Source organism: Rhagoletis zephyria, unplaced genomic scaffold, assembly GCF_001687245.7.
Source record: "Rhagoletis zephyria isolate East Lansing unplaced genomic scaffold, Rhagoletis_zephyria_1.1 Rzeph_scaffold_12188, whole genome shotgun sequence".
Classification (NCBI taxonomy): Eukaryota; Metazoa; Arthropoda; class Insecta; order Diptera; family Tephritidae; genus Rhagoletis; species Rhagoletis zephyria.
In genome coordinates, this window is record NW_016169262.1 from 1 (window position 1) to 17,742 (window position 17,742).

The 17,742-nt window shown below is 37.9% G+C and overlaps 1 pseudogene; it reads left to right on the forward strand.

The window, feature by feature from the left end:
• Positions 1 to 105: 105 nt before the first annotated feature.
• Positions 106 to 1,211, forward strand: LOC108377490 (60S ribosomal protein L7-like; annotated as a pseudogene).
• The last annotated feature ends 16,531 nt before the right edge of the window (positions 1,212 to 17,742 follow it).

Consider the following 17,742-nt stretch of genomic DNA (forward strand, 5'->3'; position numbering starts at 1 on the left):
GGCGCAGTTTGAAAATGAAGTTATTAGTATGAAGTAGCGGCCCAGGCACATTTGGAAAATTATGCCGATAAGCAATATGGAATTCGGGAAAGTAAGTANTCCTTGTTCTTTCTGTATTGCATCGTGGTGAATTCACATTTCTCAGAAATTTGACAACAAAACAAAGTGGATATGTTGAGGCAACAAAGAAGGCGCAGTTTGAAAATGAAGTTATTAGTATGAAGTAGCGGCCCAGGCACATTTGGAAAATTATGCCGATAAGCAATATGGAATTCGGGAAAGTAAGTACCTGGTTGCAGCATATCTATGTATTAAAAAAGTATTTAATTAAATGAAATTGTGCTTAATAGAAATGTTATAAATCGCGTGGCGTTATTTAAGATGTGCTCCAAACATTTGGCGAAATTTGTTTCATCTTCTCAACGTGCTAAGTTACAAGTTAAGACGACTGCCACCACGGCCGGTAAGAAGCCCGAAGCAAAGGGCAAACAACCTTCCAGGAAGCTGCCTGCTGTCCCCGAGTCGTAGCTGAAGTTCAGCAAGAAGCAGGTTAGCAAAGTTGCTACCCTGATCAAGCGTAAACTAAAGTGCTCTGCTGTGATTGCACTCCGCAAACGTGAAAACTTGGTGCATGCTGAGAAATATCAAGCAAAATATCTCCGTGATGGACGCCGTGAGAATAAGTTGCGCCGTCTGGCAAACAATCGCGGCCCATTCTACATGTCTGCAGAAGACCAATTGGTTTTTGTGATATGTATCCGCGGTATCAACAAAGTGTCACCAAAAGTGCGTAATGTTTTACTGTTGTTCCGTTTTGGCCACATTAACCACGGTTTGTTCATCAAATTTAACCATTTATATCACATGGGATTATCCAAATCTTAAATCAGTTCGGGAATTGATCTACAAACGTGGAATTGTCAAGCACAACCATCAACGTGTCTCAATCTCTGACAACTCTGTGATCGAACGCAAATTGGGCAAAGCGCACGATATTCAGTGCGTTGATTATTCGGTGCACGAAATATTCACTGTTGGATCCCAATTCAAGAAAGCCTCCAACTTCCTCTGGCCAATCAAGCTCAGCACCAACCGGCGGCTGGCGCAAGAGGGCTAATCACTACTTTGAGGTTGGTGATTTCGGTAACCGTGAAAATAAGATCAACAAACTGCTGCGCAAGATGGTTTAAAGAAATTATTTGGTGTACAAGGTGGAGTATTTTTATTTCAAAAATATATAATAAACAAAAATAGAAAATGTGTTTTTTTTTGTAACTTTCTGAAGGTTTAAACCGCAAATATGCCAAACGGAAGGCAGCTTATATTCGCAATTCCTTGAATAGTGTCGAAATTCCATTGCCGTTTCTAAAGGCCATTTCAAAAGGCTCCAATCTACAAATTTAATTATTTGTTTTGGTTTTTCAGCTCATTAATGATGCAACCTGGGTTGCATTTACCGTCTACGAAAATATTTTATGAAGCGTTCAAAATTAGCTCCGAGCAACTAAAAGTTGGTTCAATTTAAGTGAAATAGTTTTTTGTTAAATATTTATTCCTGGTACTTATTAAAAAATCAGATCAATATTAATGTATGAAATGAAGTAAATAAAAATCTACGAAAACATTTCTTGAATATTTTGTCATAGAGCCGTTATTAAATACAGACATAACGGCGTTTGGCGTTGGTCTTGACGTATATAGAATTAATGCGTTAGATACTACGTTTATACGCACGTATTATTTGCAAATAACAATTTGCAAAATGGTAAACTTTACCGTATAAACGCTGAGTTAATTTTTTATTTGCAAATAACTAATTCACGCAAATAAGTATTGATTAGTGGTACTATTTGCAAATAAGCGCAAGACGCCGCCATTATTAGGTTTATTTTCTTTTTCGATGGTCATGTTATTGCCTTTTTATAATCAAGACGTTGCCATATTTAACTTTATTTTCTTTTTCGATGGTCATATTATTGCCTTTTTATAATAAGGTAATATTAAAAAAGAATTTTTCACCATCGAATAAAGAGTGAGTTATGTATTTGGAAATTATTTTTATTTGCAAATAGGTTACGTATAAACGTACTAAGGGAGATAAATATACAAGCTTAACTTTTTTTTCATTAACGATGCATTTTACTAATCAGCCTAATCGTGAGTTTCGCCAGAATTTTTTTCACCCACCCGTAGTGAATACACGGAAACGAAAAGTGAAAAGGTGACTCGCTTCGAGAAAATGAAACTCATGATAAGGCTGAATATGTCGGAAACTAAAGCAGGTATCCAAAAAACTGTTAACAAAAAATCGAAATATCATATTTTAAAATATATAACTGCATCTTTAACTAAAAACTGTCAAAATGACGCCTACGGAAATTTTCCATTCAAGAGACGATATTTGAAAGTTACTGGCATAATTTCGAGCCTGTATGTAAATTTTCGGCAAAAGTTAAGAAGTATATTCATATGCTGAAAAGATGTCTTCGCAGATGCACAACTTATTTAAAGTATATCATCAGCCCTGTTTCCAATTCCATGTGAATAAATCGCATTCAATATATTTCACAATTAACTTAAATACTAAATTACAAATATTTGAGCAACGACTTCGACACAGTAAAATAAAAAATGGGTATGTATTAATAAAGTAAATATTCTAAATACATTTATATTTTGGTTAAACCTGAGATGTTCAAGCGCACTGAAATATTTTTCTATCCGTTTCTCTAGTACTAAAATAATTTTCACCACCTTGAATTGCTGCACAACACCCTTATTGCCGAAAAAGCGTTGCTTGCAACACTAGTCCTTTATGGGGACCAAATTTGGTGAAAAAAAGCTAAGTTTGTTTACTGGATATACTGAGGTTTCACTAGCAAATTTTCACATAAAAAGAGCACTTAACACTTATATATACGATCTTTGCAATGTTCACGAGTATTTTGTACACATTAAATGTATTTTATTTTATGTTTTTATGAATATAAAACGCGTTTAATAATTTCACTACTTTTCTTCAACAAAGTAAAGAAGCAAACAAATCAAAATGGCTGTAATGGTGAATAAAACGATGCTACCAAATGTTCGAAAATTAAATAGGTATACTAAAATGAAGGGATATTCAACAATCTACTTCTTTTTCATAATGATCTCGATAACAGGGAATAAATGACTGCGCTGCGGCGCTTTAAGAAACGTCAATACTTCGATAAATAATGAGAACTTTTAATAAAAAAAACGCGTGATTTTATATAAATCATTTTTCTGTTTGAATCAATACTTCGATAAATAATGAAAATTTTTAATAAAACATTGCGTGATGTTATAAAAATCATTTTTTTATAAAAATCAATACTGCAATAAATAATAAAAATTTTTAATAAAAGATTTTTAATTAAACAATTTTGCTTGCGGCGTTTTAAAAAAAAACAATACTTCGATGAATAATGAAAATTTTTTGTAAAAATTGCGCGATTTTTTATTCAATATTTTCGCCGGCGGGGCTTTAAGAAAAAACTTTCGCCTGCTTAATTTAGCGGCGCATAACTTCGATAAATAATGCAATTTTTTATAAAAAATCGCGCAGTTCTTTATTACAAATTTTTGCCTGAGGAGCTTTTTTATAAAAATCGATAATTCGATAAATAATGAACATTTTTATTAAAATCAGTACTTCGCCTGCGACTATTTTTTATGTAAAACAGTATTTCAATATAAAGTAAAACTTTTCAATAAAAAACCCGCAACTTTTTTAACTATTCTCATCTTCTGGCAGAACCAACATCTGTGTTCATTTTCAACACTTCCATGTAATCATTGAAATTTGTGTGGTGAATTGTACAACTTTAAAAGTTAATAACTTTTTAAATAGAAGCCTCCGCGTTCTGGGGGTTTCACTTTTAGAATCGGAAAAAATTCCTCTACACGCCCTCATTTATATTTTTTTCAAATTTAGACCGAATTTAAGGAAATATTCCCCAAATCATTAAGCGGTCCCTGCGATATAGGTATGACGTCGTTCTGATTTTAAATTCAAATCATCGACATTATTTTGGACTGCTTCTGTGAGATTTATCTCTACCGTAGACAAGGCGTCTGTGTAACTATTTCCCTTACCCTTCTCATATACGATTTCTTAATCAAACTCTCGAGTTTAAGTCGCCAGCGAAGAAGTTTTGAATTAGGTTCTTTAAGCAAAAAAATCCAAGTGAGCGGTCGGTAACTGTTTTAAATTTTCTGCCGAACATATACGGTCTGAAATATTTGGTAGCCTATACTATCGCCAGCAGTTCTTTTTCTATGGCACTATAGTTTCGTTCCGACTTACCTAGGGTCCTGCTAGCAAAACAGATTGGTTTATATTAACCAATTGGACCTTGCGACAGGACGGCCCCTAGAGCCACGTTATTAGCATCTGTTGTCAGGACGAATGGTTTTTCGAAGTTCGGATATTGAAGGATAGGCTCGTTACAAAGGATATTTTTACATGTTTCAAAACAATGAAGAAAACGGAAGTCCAGTCGTAGAGTTTGATCTTTTCGCAGACACTCTGTCAAAGGTTTTTCAAATTTTCGGTAGGCCGAGGAACGATTTTAGTTGTTTGGGCGTTTAGGGAACCAAAAAATGTTAGATAGCATTTGCCGGATTTGGTTATACGCCATCGACTGTGACGATGGGGCGTAGAAACGATGTTTCTTTACAGAGGAACTCGTATTTGCTCATTTGTAGTTTTAGGTTTGCTTCTTTAAGCTTAGAAAAAACAGATATCAGATTTTCCAGATGTTCTTGAAGAGTTGTAGAAAAAACGATTATATCGTCCATATAGACGAAGCATATTTTATTCATTAACTGGCAGTCTCCACAAGATAAAGTTTATCTCTTGATACATATGTCAGAATATAATTTGCCAATGGAGACCGCCCATTGCTCTTCGAGAGCAATATATATCAGAGATTATATCTTGCCATATATTACCGGCAATAAACTCTCAGTTTGGTCGTTGGACAGCCGAATTTTCGTTTTACCAAAAATCTCCTCGTGGCAACATCACTGAAATGAAGCTAAAAAGTTGGTTGGCGCCTTTTTTGGTCTTCGCAATTTTATAGTTGCGATCCCGTACGAGTCCGGACTAGACAGAAATAGTCAGAATCAGTCAGATTTTACTGGAAATCGATCCCGTACTCGGTTCTCTGACTATTGAGAAAAACAAGAGAGTAAAAAAGGTCCTCTCTCTGTCAGAAGTTACCAGTTTTAGTCCGAGGATTTTTTGCTGGCAAGTTCTGGAAAATGTGTCAAACGATCAGCTGTTGCGTGTTTGGCAACCAAATTGTAAACAAAAGAAAAGTGCACTCTGCTAATGCATGTTGAAAAGTATTTAATTACTTGTCTAAGTGGATTCTAATCAATTTGAAAGTGTTTTTGGTTATTTATATGTGTGAGCTGAGTGTGTTTACGCATAAAATAAGCAACAATTTACAACAAGAATTTGGAGGTTATGTTGAAGATGACAGAAGCTACCATTTTTTACTAGAAATTACTTTTCAATGTTACTCTCTCGCTCTGAGCGAATTTTTATTTTTTGACAGTTTTACTAGTTTTAGTCCGAGGAATATGGGATTGCACCTAATATTCGTGAAACTGTGATTTAAGCATAAACTGTGAACATTGTATGACCGCAGATTTCCTAAACAAAACCACAGCATCAAAAAGAACGAACTGCATAAATGAGTAAGTATTTATAGTTTCGAATTCATGCAATTCAGCAATAATTTTAATTTTCATATTGTAGAATATACATAAAATGGATTTGCGTATGGCTGAGGTGTTGAAACTGATAAATGTATATAGGCAATACGAATGCCTTTGAAATTTCCAAAGTGTAAACATGTTGACCATAGTCAAAATACGTGGCTACAAATTTTACAAGAATGTATGAGAGGTATTGATGAAGTGAAAAAGAAAATTAAAAATTTACGGACAGCATACGTTACCGAAAAGAAGAAAATGGATAGTTTAAAAAAATCGGGTTCGTCAGCAGATATGCTCTATGAACCACATTTATTCTATTTTGATGAGATGTCTTTTCTTGACTCCGTCGTTTTTTTAAGAAAACTTCAAGCAATATGAGCAATGTAAGTTAGAAAGTGTCAGTGCTTCATAAAATACACAGCATGTGCCATGATAAAAATATATATTAAAATGTGCATGTAATCAAATTGAAATATTAACAGGCAGGCCCCATGGTGAAACACATGGGATACTTTAACTGCTCGTTTCAATGCTTTGAATAACTTTGTGTTTTATAACTAAAATAATTTATTCTTCAAATGTTCTTATTTTGTATAAATATTCATAATAGAAAAATGTGGAAATTGCTGTGGAAGCCCTGGAAACCGTGGATGACCACTTGAATTTAACACTGACGGAAGACATATTACCAATACAATCACCTATGACAGGGATGGGCAAATTTTTAGCTCTTAAAACAGTTAAAGAGCCAACAAGAGCTTCGCAAGAGGTAAATCAGTTCTCAGGGTAAAGCATAATTTATATTAGTGATGAGAATCGGGGTCAAGAGGCTTTAATACGCCCTTCTTCCCCCTTCATGTTGGCTCTTGATTTTACCCCTCATCGAGCACCTAAATGTGCCAAGCCGGCTCCTAAGTGCAAAAGGCTCCTGGGAGCCACTTTGCCCATCTCTGACCTATGCCATCTCTATCATCGTCATCATCGTCGTTGGTTCATCGACGTCGCAATCGAAGCTCAAATAGTGACGCAAAATTTTTCCAAGCCATCGAAGCTATCGTTTCTTCTGCAACGACATCTGATAAGGATAACGTCTTCACATCATTTGCAAAATCGATAACCCTGCAGCTAGATCAATTGCCAATAATTGAAGCGACCCCACTTCGTTTTTGGCGCCGAATTGAGATACACGTTTCGTTTCGACTTTCCGGACTGAAAAATATTTGACAAATTTATTAAATTTAAACAAAGCAAAATTTTCTACCTCTATTTTCGCAATACACGTTTATAAGTTTAATATATAAATTTTTTCGTTAACCAGTCATATTTCGTTGAACTAGTTGGTCCTTGTTTTCCCTGACTGCCTTCCTCCCGATGGAGGTTAGGTTTCGTGAGTTAAAAAAAAATCTAAAGGAAAAAACAATGTTGGAAGTGGAAAACGTCCTTGTATAAAAGAATTTGTAAACCTTAAGGCTTCGATGGATGCGCCGTTACTGTATGAGACGAACGACCAGGTAAAGTACATTGTATTTTTGGAAGTGTTGCCTGATGAAAGGGGCATAAGGAAAAGAATTTTTTCAAACTTATTTTTCATGGAACTGATAGATGATCTCTCTCTCGTTGGGCTAGCTGACCTCAGGGCGCTTGGCAACGGGCGGGCTAAATTGACTTTTGATACTGCAACTGATGCAAATAATTTTGTTACAAAAAATGATTTCAAAGCCAGAAATTTATTGGCTTAGATTCAAAAATCTTTGACTGAAAAATATGGTATAATAAGAAAAATATCACTAAAATACTCCGATTTGTACAGAAAATTATGACTATTGAAAATTTATCTTTTTTTTGAATACAAAGAGATGGTTATGAAAACCGTTTTGGTCTACTGGAGAATTATGATGAGGAATTCCCTAGCATCAGCAAGGAGAATAATATAGATACAGTCAGAGATACACAAAGCGAAGTCAATAGACTTTTAACAAAGTCGAGGTATAACAAAATGGTTAAGGAAGGCAATAAAAAGATGGTAAATCCTGTACAAAAAGAAAGGGTAATACATAAATAAAAGAATGATAACCCGGATTCCAACATACGCGGTATGTGTCTAGTCAACACTCAAAGAGTAACAGAAATTGAAAAAATTATCAATGACCTAGTCAAAATGTGTGCTCATCCTTGCGAATTTGCAAAGGAGCCAACATATATCGATATGTTCAATAATTTAAAAGCGAAATATAACCTCAACGAATGTAATGATGTGTGATGCAGCTTTTAGTTTGAAAACTTACCCTAAATAATTACCAGTCTCATCTAAACATGCATGGATCCCAGTCATAACCCGAACATGTACCTCAACATGCTGCATGGGTGAAAGGACGTATGAGTTTTGTGATTGTGACATGAGTGCACGTGTGTGTAAGGTAAAAGTTATACATGTGTGTGTAATGCGAAAGATATACGTGTATGGGTAATGTAAAATGTATACCTGGGAGAGTACGAGTATGAAAGTTATAGTTGAGTGAAAGTAAAGGAGAATTTTGTGAAGCCAATGGTCGGGGGCACGATCGCCAGCCAACCTACCGCTAAAATCAAATGTTGGTTTGCCCCTGAAGGGAAAAGAAGTGCGTGCTAGTCACTATTTAAAATCTCGCCAAAAGTAGGCTAAAATAAGCAGTGGAGGACCCTTTATTAGCTGTCTAAGCCATAAGGAGTCCTGTTAAGAAGGTAAGACAGTTAATTTGCTAATTGTGCTGCTATTACTTGAAAAAAAAATTCGTGATATAAAAGTCCGTTTAATGGTGAAGTATCAAGTGAAATTGAAAACTAAATTAAAATGGAACTAAATTAAAATAACGTAAAATTGAAGAAAATAAATTTAAATTAAATAAATCAAATTAAAAACATAATAAAATAGAGAAGGGAGATCATACATACATACATAATTAATAAACCTTCCAAGCACAGGAATCAACGCGGGAAGCGCAGCGAGAGCTTCCAAGCGCTCCGATCCAGGCGCTCTGAAAGTGGATTGTGTAATTTTTCTTACTCCCATTACACTATATTTTTTTTGCCTGCTATTTTAAATTACACTTTCTCCTGTCATTCTTCAATTAGTTTATTTTTTTTGCTCTTTTTTATAATTATCACCGTTTGTTTCTTCGCACATGATCCGTTTATGTTAAATTTATTGCGAGAACTTTTCTTCAATTATGTATTTCTTTCTTTACATGAATTCCTATATCTAAGTTTTCATTTTCCTCCATACCGTTTTTTGGTTAGTTTAGTAGCAGTTATTACGATTTTTTTCTTAACCCCATATATTGTTGAGTTTTCGATATTTTGTTGGTTAAGATGCGTATCCGCGAAGCTATTCCATTGAATTTAATTATAGTTTTTTTATTTTAATCGAGAATCCATTTAAATTTAGATCTAAAGAATTTGTCCTCCAAAAGGTGTCGTATCAAAGCGCGTGGTCCCAATGAGTTTGACACTTCGACATTTGTCATTGTAGACCCAAATATGCTCCCTCTATGATAAACACATACTCTCCCGTACTCGCCGGAAAGCTTGTACGTACATAATTTTTTGTTTTCAGCAACCTGTCTCCCGCATGCAGGCGCCTTCATCGTTGGAGAGACCCATGAGTGCTAGAATATAAGCGTATACATGTACTAACGTACATGCATATAATTATATGCATTGACCTATATTCTTGGTTTCTTGTGATATTTGTACATAGAGGTAGTAGCTTTGAGATATCTACAGCGGCGTACATGATTATTGGGCCAGGTTTCTTTCGAATGAAGGCTTAGGTAGATAAGTATAGATCTAATTACAAAGTTGAAATACAAATATAAAGTTCACAAGCAAGATTTATATGAATCAAAAATTGTTAAACTTGCCATCTAGTTTGAATTAGTTTTCAGTTGAGGTCTAAAAACAAGGAATTTGAATTTAATGAATCGTCAAGCTGTAGCTTTTAGTATATAGTAATAGGTCAAATTATTGCAGTTAGTATTGTTATTTCTGTAATGAATAAAAGATTCCAATGTAGAGAAGTTGAAAAGATATAAGAATGAGTTGCTAAGATAATTGGTTTGGTGTGGGTGTTGCACTAGTGCAATAGAGGGGACATGGGTGTTGCTGACTTTAGACTGTGGACAAGGACATGACAGATAAAATAACATACGGACATTAGTCAGGATTAGGGGACTCTGCGGTTTGAAGGAGTCATGGCAGAGTCCAAGGCTACGACGTGTTGATGGGGAGGGATGACTCCACCTGACAGGACTGGCCTTTTCTTTCATCATACCCTAACATCTATCTTACCTTTCTTATTTTTACCTCCACCTAGGCATGACCTATATTTTTGTTTACGTAGCTGAAGGTAAGGCTGGTGGAAACGACCCACCCATCCAACGAGCTTAGCCTGGGCTCGCCACCATGCCTTCCCACCGACTCGCCTTACCCCAACAACCAGTTACATAACAATGGCGCCCAACGGATAGCCCAGTCATCTTTTCGTCTTCCCACAAGTCTTCTGATCTTTTATCTATCTACCACCCTGGATGTCTATATCTGCTATTTATCTGTGTCTATTCTTCTTGCTGTTCTTCTGTAAAATCTATCCCACTACTTTGACTCCAGTACTGATTAGGGTTGTTATGGCAGCGTTGCGTCGCCCCGACGAATTCAATAGGTGCTGTAATAACAAATATGAGGGGAGGAAACTGCTTCGCCTTTGCACATGCACTTCTCAACTGCCAAGTAATTGAACTTTCTTAAGTTTCAATAAGATGGCACTTCAAAGTATGCTCGGCCTAGTCTGATGCATCCTCCGGACACTGCTTCCGGAGTCTTCTGCGGACTCTGCATGGCTTACAACCATGCAGGGGTGGTAATAGTTGATTACCATTGGCCACAGTGCCTACCCACTACTTTTTGGTCCAATAAATATTTTTTTATATACATACATGCAAACATACTGGTCTCCCCTCTCACTGAGTTATTCAGCTATCTTTTAATTTCTTCTGCCAAATCTTGGAAAAGGAATTTCCGGTAATTGATCGAATTAATAATAATGTCATATCTAGATACACATACAATTTTTCCATGTATTTACATTGAGAACATTATCTTTATTTTTTTCAGTATATTGAACCACAGAGCTATCCGTATTACTAGTTTTGCTTTTTTTTGAATTTTTTTTGGGAATCAATCACGTTTTATACCATCTATAGTCGAATAAACTGATTTTTTTATATATGTTGGTTATAAATCTACGGTTTTAACTCGAAGGTTGAGAAGAACTTCACTTAAGGCAAACAGCACGTACTTGTTCTTTACGGTGATAAATTTTGATTTTGCTTACGAAAATTTTCCTTTTGGTGTGAAGGTGAGGGTGAATGGAAGAGCGAAATCCCGAGGAGAGAGTTGCTGGTGGATTAGGGCTATTTAGCACCGATAGGCCGGTGACTAGAAGTGTCACACGCGCGCTAGAGAACTAGGTCGTCGGGTCCCTATTCAATCAAATCGACACAGGGATTCCGCGTCCAGTTGATTTTGTGCCAACTGATTTTTTTAATAGGTGCACCGCTCGAATTTTTAGCACGTTAGGAGAAGAAGCAGCACGTCAACCCAGCGTAGCTATAACAAGTCAGCTATCGATCTGCGATTCGAATAACGGCCTTAGTTTTTCAAGGAAAATCGAACAACTTTTTGAAATGTCGGAGCCTGGGCAACAAGGTGCTGGAAACGGCGACGATCCGGGCCTGAGCGAACGTCCAGGAGGCTCGGGTGCTGGAGCTCCAAGAGCTCAAGGAGAAAGCGCGACCTGCACTGTAGCCAATATCGAGCAACTGAGCCGCATGATGGCGATGATGGCGCAACAGAACGATATGATGGCCCAGTGCATGAATGAGGTCCGTAATATGAGAGCAAATGTCTCGAGTCTCCGCAACCGAGTGGCCGACATGGAAACGTCTGCTCAAGCCTTGAGCCATCGTTCTGCTCTCGCATCGACACCAGAAAATAGGGGTCGCGGAAACGAAGCTTCCAGCCAACACGATAACGACCACACTACTCGTAATAACGAAGGCTTCGATGAACAGAACCGGCGTGAGCTCCCCAAAAGAAAGAAAATTGATTTGGAAAAATGGCACATAAAGTTCGATGGCAAAGTAAGGGTATGACAGTTGAAAGCTTCCTATTCCGTATAGAAAAAATGCGCTAACAACATGAGATTTCACACAACCAACTCTTCACTGACTTTCATTGTCTCGTGCCGGGCTCCGCCTTGAAGTGGTACTGGCAAGTACTCGAAGATCACNTCTGCAATTGACTTGAAAGACGCCTTCTGGCAAATTCCAATAGAAAAAAATCAAGAGAAAAGACAGCCCNCGAGTTGCTGGCCCACTTCAAGACAGCGGAGTCCGTCTACGAGATAATCCGCGAGATAATGGAACGCAAACAGCTCCCACAAGAAAGCTTCGATGAATTTTACGGGGAGGTCCATAACTTAACGTTCCGTCTAAGGGAGAAAATTCCTGAAAAGGAATTAGTAGGCATTTTAAAAGGAAATTTGAAACCATACCTTGCAAATTTGACGTTTGCTTCTAGGATGGATACCCTAGCCGATTTAAAACCAGAATGTAGACGCGCCGAGAGGGTGATAAGGGAGAATAGAAATAGCTCGAAAGCAGTCAACGAGCTACCGGAAGAAACAAGCAGCATGAGTGCTGTCGAAGCCGTCATGATAAAAGGCAAGGAGCCTTTCAGCCAACAATCCAATACCAGGGTGAGGCCAAATATGCCACAGCCAAATACGCTGATCCGTTCGACCGCAAGGAGCAATAAGTCCACCATTAACGCGTTTTGTCCGTCCCCGTTTCATTTAATGTTATGTTTTTCATGTGGAATGCCTGTGGATTTTTATGTTAAAAACCCGAATGAAGCGAAAAAGGAGTCTCGTTGTAAATCGTCCTTTCACGACATGGTTTGCTTTGCCTGCGGGGGGGACATGTCCTTTTGCGTTTTTAAGGGCTGAGAAGGGAAACTTTACACTGGCGCAGATAGCCGGGGACTCCTGCCAGGGGAAGGAGCTCCCGGAACCCACCAGAATACAAATTATTAAAGAGAAACAATGAAGTTGAGCATAACAAACTAGATTTAGGTATCAAACAAGTAGCTAAAAGTTTACATCAAAGAAAGTTGGAGTATGAAGCGGCTAGGAAGAGAATATTTTGCGAATCATTAGAAAAAAAGAGATAATAGGGATTTTAAGAAAATACAGAAGATGAGGGAGAAAAGAAAGTTATATAAGCGAATCTGCAGTAAAATCGTCTCAACGGTTGTTACACTTAAGGGAGACAATAGGTTCTTTGCTCAAACGAAGATAGGGGACAAGGAGACCCTAGCTTTGTTAGATTCCGGCGCGGGAGCCAGTTGCTTAAGTAAAAATGCTCAAAAGGTTCTAGAAGGGAAGGAAAATAACATTATTCCAATTACGAGTCAGAATATCAGGACAGCAAATGGTGGTGAAACACCAGTGACAGGGGTTATAACTCTCCCAGTTGTATGGGATGAAATGGCTAGGGATATTGAATTTCTAATAGTTCCTGGACTCCAACAGGAGGTTTACCTAGGCATAGACTTTTGGAAGGTTTTCGGTCTCGAGGTGGTCAGCAGGCGGGGAGTCACACGTCCAGCGCATGCCACAGATCCAGAGCTCGTACCCGCCGAGGGGGATTTGTCATTTGACGCCGTGCAACATTCACTAACACCAGAGCAGAATGCGGCATTAGATAGGGTGAAAGTGCAGTTTCCCTCTTTCGCCGTTCTTGGTTTAGGTAGGACGGACATGGAAGAGCATGCGATCGAAGTCGTTGATGAGAATCTTCCAGTGAAACAGCGCCATTACCCCATTTCACCTGCAATACAGAAATTAATTTATGAAGAGCTAGACAGAATGTTGAGTATGGGGGTAATACAAGAAAGTAATAGTAGCTGGAACTCACCAGTTTCCCTTGTAGTAAAAGGTAAAAAGAACCGCCTTTGTTTAGATGCCAGAAAAGTAAACGAACGTCCCATAAAAGACGCGTATCCATTACCGCAAGTGTATGGAATCCTTAGCCGGCTCCAAAATACACGATATATATCTGCAATTGACTTGAAAGACGCCTTCTGGCAAATTCCAATAGAAAAAAAATCAAGAGAAAAGACAGCCCTCACTGTTCCAGGCAGGCCCCTATACCAATTTACGGTGATGCCTTTCGGACTTTGTAATGCCGCGCAGAGAATGTGCCGACTAATGGACAAGGGTATACACGATGACAGACGATGCCAAAAGGTCATTTGATAGATTAAAGCAGAGCCTCATTTTGGCATCCGTACTGACACACCCTGACTTCGACAGACGCTTTTTTATTCAATGCGACGCATCTACGGACGGAGTGGGTGGGGTGTTATTTCAACTAGACGACCAACAGAACGAACGACCCATAGCATATATGTCCGCTAAGTTGAACAAAGCTCAACGAAATTATAGCATTACTGAGCTTGAGTGCTATGCAGCTGTTTTAAGTGTCAAAAGATTTCGACCATACGTGGAAGGGCTACCATTTACTATTATCACAGACCACGCGAGTCTCAAGTGGCTCATGAATCAGAAAGACTTATCTGGTAGGCTTGCTAGATGGAGCCTTACGTTACAGGGATACAACTTCGAAGTTGAACATCGCAAAGATGCACAGAACGTCGTTCCAGATACGCTGTCACGCATGAATATGGAAGAAATCGCACTCAATGAAAGACTACTTGATATATGCTTGGAGTCGCCCTATTTTAAATCGGAAGAGTACAAAGAGTTTATCAGGACCGTGACGGAGAACGAGGACAAATTACCTGACTTGCGAGTATCTGACGGCTACTTATATAAACGGGCACAGTTTGACCGAACAGGGGGCCTTCAAGCGGATCAAGCCTGGAAACTTTGGGTTCCATCGCAGCTGCGTAAAGGGTTGGTAGAATCCTCTCACGGCTCGCTCTCCACTGGTCATGGTGGCATCCAAAAGACGTTATCACGTATACGCGAAAAGTATTACTGGCCTGGTATGGCAGCCGAGGTACAGTCTCATGTGAAAGGCTGCGAAGTATGCAAAGCAAACAACACGCAGAATTTCTTTCATAAACCGAACATGGGAAAGCAACATATAACAGAGCGACCTTTCCAGCGTTTGTATATTGAATTCATGGGTCCCTACCCACGTACTTGTGAAGGTAATGTCTTTGTGTTCGTGTGTCTTGATCACTTTTCAAAGTTTGTGTTCCTTCAACTTATGAAAAGAGCGACGTCAGCAGAGGTCATGAAATTCCTTGAAAAGGAAGTGTTTCATGTTTTTGGTGTACCAGAGTTTATCCATTCGGATGACGGAAAGCAGTTTGTTTCCGAAATATTTGCTAACTTCTTAGACAAATATGGAACGAGACATATCAAGACCGCTTTCTATTCCCCTCAAAGTAACGCCGCTGAGCGAGTAAATCGGCCGGTGTTACAAATTGTTCGCTCATACATCAAGGATGACCGGAGATTTTGGGACAGATACATTAGCGATGCAGCGTTCACGTTACGTAGTGCAGTCCATTCGTCAATAAACTGTTCCCCATACTGCGGCACTTTCGGTATGCCTATGATACAACGTGGTGCATCGTATGGGATATACCGAAAACTTGGCTCAGAGATGGACGCAGACTATGAGATAGACTCAGGGATGGACCGTATGCAATCGATAAGAAACAAAATATTGAAAGAGTTAAAATTGGCTCATGAGAAAATTACCAAAGTTTACAACACGAGGAGTAAAGATGTCAAGTTCAAAATTGGGCAAGTCGTATACCGGAGAAATTTCAAGCAGAGCTCACAAATAAACCATTACAATGCTAAGCTAGCACCAAGACAAATTAAATGTATCATCTTAAGAGTAATCGGTGACTCCATGTATGAAGTCGGGGACACTAGCGGGAAGAGAGTTGGTATATACCATGGCAAAGACCTATTCGTCGCTTAATTACTTGTGTTTGTGTGTCTAATTATGGTGATTTGATTGTTATTAATGTTAAATGTTGTGATCACTTTAATTAATTGTGTATTTATATGTTCTTACGACTTGACTATGTTTTTTTTACCTAGATGTATTCAGCTAATTATTTTTGTTCCTTTTAGCATATTTACTAATCTGTATATATGGCCTTTTTCCCACTTGACTACGAATTTATAAATTTTTTGATATTTTGTTTATTTAATTGGTTAGCTTATTTGATTATTTATTTATTTATTCCCATATATTTATTTATCTTTCTATTTATCTATTTACTCTTATTTATTTCTTTTACTTGCATGACGACTTGTGTAGATACTCCTTTACTGTGATGTAGTTTAAGCTTAGTAACCTGTGATATAGATTTAGAAACCAGGCATCTGTGATATATATATTTAGGGACGATATATTGGGTCAAGTTGAGAAGTGTCGTGTTGTCATGGAAGTTCAGTGCTAATAAGACGGTAATAGACACCCAGAAACCGACAAACAAAAACGAAGTTTATGAAGCCCGGCATTTGGTCATGGGTCGAGGCCACACGTTAGGTTAAGCACAAACAAAAAGTTCACGGGCTGCGTTATATGTGAAATTCTTTTACGGACACGCTCCATATTGCGGGCAACATCGGCGGGTGCGAGCCTGGNGGACGCAGACTATGAGATAGACTCAGGGATGGACCGTATGCAATCGATAAGAAACAAAATATTGAAAGAGTTAAAATTGGCTCATGAGAAAATTACCAAAGTTTACAACACGAGGAGTAAAGATGTCAAGTTCAAAATTGGGCAAGTCGTATACCGGAGAAATTTCAAGCAGAGCTCACAAATAAACCATTACAATGCTAAGCTAGCACCAAGACAAATTAAATGTATCATCTTAAGAGTAATCGGTGACTCCATGTATGAAGTCGGGGACACTAGCGGGAAGAGAGTTGGTATATACCATGGCAAAGACCTATTCGTCGCTTAATTACTTGTGTTTGTGTGTCTAATTATGGTGATTTGATTGTTATTAATGTTAAATGTTGTGATCACTTTAATTAATTGTGTATTTATATGTTCTTACGACTTGACTATGTTTTTTTTACCTAGATGTATTCAGCTAATTATTTTTGTTCCTTTTAGCATATTTACTAATCTGTATATATGGCCTTTTTCCCACTTGACTACGAATTTATAAATTTTTTGATATTTTGTTTATTTAATTGGTTAGCTTATTTGATTATTTATTTATTTATTCCCATATATTTATTTATCTTTCTATTTATCTATTTACTCTTATTTATTTCTTTTACTTGCATGACGACTTGTGTAGATACTCCTTTACTGTGATGTAGTTTAAGCTTAGTAACCTGTGATATAGATTTAGAAACCAGGCATCTGTGATATATATATTTAGGGACGATATATTCGGTCAAGTTGAGAAGTGTCGTGTTGTCATGGAAGTTCAGTGCTAATAAGACGGTAATAGACACCCAGAAACCGACAAACAAAAACGAAGTTTATGAAGCCCGGCATTTGGTCATGGGTCGAGGCCACACGTTAGGTTAAGCACAAACAAAAAGTTCACGGGCTGCGTTATATGTGAAATTCTTTTACGGACACGCTCCATATTGCGGGCAACATCGGCGGGTGCGAGCCTGGGACGCAGCTTTTAGTTTGAAAACTTGCCCCAAATAATTACCAGTCTCATCTAAACATGCATGGATCCCAGTCAAACCCGAACATGTATCTCAACATGCTGCGCAACGTGGGTGAAAGGACGTATGAGTTTTGTGATTGTGACGTGAGTGCACCTGTGTGTGTAAGGTAAACGTTATACATGTGTGTATATGTGACAGTTATACGTGGATGGGTAATGTAAAATGTATACCTGTGAGAGTACGAGTATGAAAGTTAT